At 44.8% G+C, this 5,532-nt stretch overlaps 1 non-coding gene across 1 annotated transcript; it reads right to left on the bottom strand.

Moving 5' to 3' along the window:
* Nucleotides 1–4,766: 4,766 nt before the first annotated feature.
* LOC138361468 (5S ribosomal RNA) lies at nt 4,767–4,885 on the bottom strand. Its single transcript, XR_011226975.1, has one exon. It is a non-coding gene; the product is annotated as a 5S ribosomal RNA (ribosomal RNA).
* Between the last annotated feature and the right edge of the window lie 647 nt (nt 4,886–5,532).

The raw sequence follows: 5,532 nt of genomic DNA, 5'->3' as shown, positions 1-5,532 counted from the left end.
AGGCAAGGCTCCTCGTAAGCAGCTGGCCACCAAGGCAGCACGCAAGTCTGCTCCTGCCACAGGGGGTGTGAAGAAGCCTCACCGTTACAGGCCCGGAACGGTCGCCCTGCGTGAGATCCGTCGTTACCAGAAGAGCACCGAGTTGCTCATCAGGAAACTTCCCTTCCAGCGTCTGGTGCGCGAGATTGCCCAGGACTTCAAGACCGATCTTCGCTTCCAGTCGTCTGCCGTCATGGCTTTACAGGAGGCATCCGAGGCTTACCTGGTCGGTCTCTTCGAGGACACTAACCTCTGTGCCATCCACGCCAAGCGTGTCACCATCATGCCAAAGGACATTCAGCTTGCTCGCCGTATCCGTGGAGAGCGTGCATAAGCTAAATCGACCACCCTAGTATACACCAAACTCGGCCCTTCTCAGGGCCAAAATATCCTTCTAAGGAGATTTCAGACATTCCTAGCATCAGTCATATGAATTAACCTTCATCTACACATATAATAAATAAATAAATAAATAAACAAATACACTAATTTAGGTGTCATACATACACGTGATATCAATAAATCAAGTCATTTGTAGTACAACCTGTTCTCTTACAAACAAAACGCCGTCGCTTTTCGCTCTTATGCACTGTCAAGGATCACCCACCCCCCCCCCCCCCCCCCAAAATAAAAATTGTCATACTGTACTAGAAATAAAAGCAGCTTGTATAAGTGACATACTGTCCAGTCCTGTTTTATTCTGTTTTCGGTCCTCTGGCTTAATCTGTTAAGTTAGGAGATGACATTTTAAATTAACCGTTTTCTTGACATTTTCAAACCTAAGAGGGTGGCCTGCATAGTAATCCTAATGTGGAACATAACAATGAATCTCTAATCTCTAGAAAAAAAAAAAGATACCGAGTGCTTATATGTGTTGAGAGAGAGAGAGAGAGAGAGAGAGAGAGAGAGAGAGAGAGAGAGAGAGAGAGAGAGAGAGAGAGAGAGAGAGAGAGAGAGAGAGAGAGAGACACAGACAGACAGACAGACAGACAAGACAGAGACAGACAAGACAGAGACAGACAGACAGACAGACAGACAGAGACTGAGAGAGAGAAACACACACAGACAGTTTCATAAATATTCTCATTTTATAGCTATTTGCTTTCAGTGACAGAGGTTTTTGTTATAATAGTATTGGTGTCTAACACTCACAATCTCTTTAGAAATTAAAGTGTGGCTCCAATGGAGCCGAGTTTGTTGGTTTGAGGCCAAGCCACCACCACAGGGCAGTAAGTAAGCCGTTTACTTGGAGGAGGTGTACTTGGTGACGGCCTTAGTGCCCTCAGAGACGGCGTGCTTGGCCAGTTCTCCGGGCAACAGGAGCCTTACAGCCGTCTGGATCTCCCGACTGGTAATGGTGGAACGCTTGTTGTAGTGGGCCAGGCGAGAAGCCTCGGCGGCGATGCGCTCGAAGATGTCGTTCACGAACGAGTTCATGATCGACATGGCTTTGGAAGAGATACCAGTGTCGGGGTGGACCTGCTTCAGCACTTTGTAGATGTAGATGCTGTAGCTCTCCTTCCTCCTGCGCTTCTTTTTCTTATCGCCCTTGGCAATGGCCTTCTGGGCCTTTCCGGCCTTCTTGGCAGCCTTTCCAGATGCCTTGGGTGGCATGATGATGCTCGTGCTGGCTGGCGTTGCGATACAATAATGAACTTTTGCGCGAGGCGAGCTTTCCTTTTATATCCCGCTCGCGACTCAGCTCAGAGCGGGTCGCGTGGCGGAGCGCGCTGATTGGTCAGTGGCGGGCTCCCTTGATCCTGAGCGGGGTATATAACACGAAGCTCGATCTGCGGGGCGGCATAAAACACCACAAACCCACAACAGCAGCAGCAATGTCAGGACGCGGCAAGGGAGGCAAAGTGAAGGGCAAGTCAAAGTCTCGCTCCAGCAGGGCCGGACTTCAGTTCCCCGTGGGCAGAATTCACCGTCTGCTGCGTAAGGGCAACTACGCCGAACGCGTCGGTGCTGGCGCTCCTGTCTACCTGGCAGCCGTCATGGAATACCTCGCTGCCGAAGTTCTGGAGCTCGCCGGTAATGCCGCACGTGACAACAAGAAGACCCGTATCATCCCACGTCACTTGCAGTTGGCCATCCGCAACGACGAAGAACTCAACAAACTTCTGTCTGGCGTAACCATTGCACAGGGAGGTGTTCTTCCAAACATTCAGGCAGTTCTTTTGCCAAAGAAGACAGAGAAGAAGTAAGCACTTCTGCCACCCACCACGACAAATACCATAACCAGGCTCCATCCGGAGCCACACACACTTTAATAGAGAGATTCAAGTAGACAATCAACTTTCAAACATTAATAATAACATTTATATTGATTTCATTTGGAATGTGTACATAACAAACAAACAAAACAAAATTATAGGGGATATTCAGCATCACTTGGAATATTAACCAATCATATAAATCCAATATATATTTTATATTTTACTTTAAGCGAGGAATTCATATTATATTAATTTTTAATCATACAAATGAACAAAAGCAATTCTTCACTAGACGTAATGAATGAATAAATGATCAAGGTTTTAATGTGTTTCATGAATATATATATATATATATATATATATATATATATATATATATATATATATATATAATATATATATATATTATATATATATATATATATAATAATAATATAATATAATATATTATAATACTTGTGAACCAGAATATGTTTGAGCAGCAGCGATCGTGCCTGCCATTGGCCGAAGTGCAACAATTCAAATAATTTAAAGGGCCTGCTCGGGTATATAAGAGAGGCTGGGAGACTGGGGCCGGTGGTGGGTGATGGGTGATGAGTGATGGTGTGGTGTGGTATGGTGTTGTTAAGAGTTGATTTACGGCCAGCCAGCCAGCTGCAGCCAAGGCAGGGCAGGGCAGGGCAAGGCAAGGCAAGGCAAGGCAAGGCAAGGCAAGGCAAGGCAATAACAGGACAGGACAGGCAAGGCAAGGCAAGGCAAGGCAAGGCAAGCAGGCGGGCGGGCGGGCGGGCGGGCGGGCGGCGGCAGGCAGGCAGGCAGGCAGCCAGCCAGCCAGCCAGCCAGCCAGCCAGCCAGCCAGCCAGCCAGCCAGCCAGCCAGCCAGCCAGCCACCAGCCAGGCAGGCAGGCAGGCAGGCAGGCAGGCAGCAGGCAGGCAGGCAGGCAGCCAGCCAGCCAGCCAGCCAGCCAGCCAGCCAGCCAGCCAGCCACTCCCACTTTGTATTTATATGCATTCAATTTATATTCAAACATTATATATGTTAAGGGCCTAGTTTTAGTGTTTATTTTAAAAATGACAAACATCGAGTCGTTTTACCAGTCCTTTAGCGTTAACGGTGATGCATTTTAAAACTGAACAGAAATCACCTTTTCTGGATATATCAAATATCGAATCCGCTTAATGTGCCTACAATTCAATCATTCAAAAAATACATAATTTACATCATGCCTTTTCATAGAACAGACAATAAGATTTGAGACAATAAGAACTTTACTTTTATAACTAAAGTTGCACAATTATACCAACTCTATGGTGGCTGGGTGGTAAGGTGTGTGGCTGGTATTTTGGAAGTCGCGAGTTCAAACGACCCAATGGGAATAATACTTTTTTTTTTTTGCCATACAATCTTCCTAATACTATTATGTAGGTTTGTGTGTGTGTTTTTTTATTCATTCTTTGGTTTTATAGATGACATACATATTGACTCCTTTTACCGGTCCTTAATTAGGCTCTGGGGAAGCAATGGTGGTGGTGGTGGTGGTGGTGCATTTAAAACTAAACCAAAAATCACCAGTTCTGGACGCGTCAAATATCATATCCGCTTAATGTGTCTACAACCTAATTACTTAAAACTACACTATTTAATTCATTCATATCATGTGCATATTGGTCATTATGCTCATACAACCGACATCAAAATTTATTTTCATTATTAGAATCATACATTTCATCAAGTAATACAGATACAAAGAGATTTTCTTTCTGAGAAGACCGTTAGTATTGGCTTGCAGGCAGGCAGGCAGGCAGGCATTTGAGGGTTATTATTTCGCCTGTTGATTGGGGGGAGGGTTGATGTGTTAGGGGGTTTTCGGTTAGATGTGGTGGTGGTGATTGGTGGTGATTGGTGGTGATTGGTGGTGATTGGTGGTGATTGGTGGTGGGTGGTGGTGGTGGTAGTAGGTGGGAGTTGGGGGGGGGGGGGGGGGGAGGGAAGGGGAGGGGAATGATGGTCTGTGGATTCGTTCTCCGTACCCTTTACATATAAGCAAAAATATGCCTTCTTGTGGGTATAGAAACATTAACACAAATTATATCAGTAACTGATATTGTAGCCTTTTAAACAGAAAAGATTTGTACATACAAATACTTTTTAATTATCATTTATTTGTGGAAATGGCATTTACGTCATTAAATTGATACCTCAGCATCAAGCTTGTGTCCTGCAGCAGTGGTCCAGTGGTAAAGTGTATATAAGTGATGCGTATTCTTGGAGTTGCGAGTTCAAACCCGGATTAAGCTATATATATATACAACATGTTTTGTTTTGGTTGTTTGTTTTTGTATAAAGCCTCACACAATATCTATATTAAGCGAGTTTGTTTTAAACATGACATACATATTAATTCATTTTACCAGGCCTTATTCCACACAACTCCGTGAATTTCCCGTGGAGCCAGCCATTCAAACAAAAACAAACGAAACAAAACAAAACAAAACAAAAAACATTATTGCCAACAGCATTTGGTGTTCCCAGGCGGTCACCCATCCAAGTACTAACCAAACCCAACGTTGCTTAACTTCGCTGATCGGACGAGAAGCGGTGTTCTCAACGTGGTATGGCCGTTGGCATGAGACTGCCTACACATTGTGGCTAATAACCAACTCTTTTAAGTCATCGCGGCAGGATACGGACCTGCTTGTGGTGTCTTAATGGTAATTGTATCCTAACATATTTTTGTCTCCTTGGCATGGATATTTAACATCGTTTATTCAGTCTTGGGTTTATGTTCTTTCGCCATTTACAGACATTTTACATCTACCTACTTCCTCAGCCTGCCCTGCCAATTTCTAATGAATTTGTGGATTTTCTTTTGTAATACAAACATGTGTGTGCTCATCTGCTCTTCAGTTTTTATGATATTTGTCTCATCTGTCCTGCTTTATGATACTTTTACAAAGAACATGAACAAATGCTTCTATTTTAGAGAAGATATGGGATCCAGGTTTCGGAGCCGTAAAACCAACCGTCGTGATTGGTGGACGAGTTGCCAGGTTGCAGCTTCTGTACCGTGCCGGCACATAAATAGGTTCGGCTCAAGCGGCGGCAGCATCATTCCCCCGTGACTGTCTGAGCGTCTCTCATCACCTTGGTTATCTCATCATCATCATGGTAGAAGCAAAGCCTACCAAGAAGGCTGCGGCTGCTGCTGCTGTGGTGGCCACCACCAGGAAACCTCGCGTCCAGGTTGCTCACCCGAAAACTAGTCAAATGGTT

Source organism: Procambarus clarkii, unplaced genomic scaffold, assembly GCF_040958095.1.
Source record: "Procambarus clarkii isolate CNS0578487 unplaced genomic scaffold, FALCON_Pclarkii_2.0 HiC_scaffold_407, whole genome shotgun sequence".
Classification (NCBI taxonomy): domain Eukaryota; kingdom Metazoa; phylum Arthropoda; class Malacostraca; order Decapoda; family Cambaridae; genus Procambarus; species Procambarus clarkii.
The sequence above is the reverse complement of the archived record's forward strand: the minus strand, read 5'-3'. Positions and strand labels throughout refer to the sequence as shown.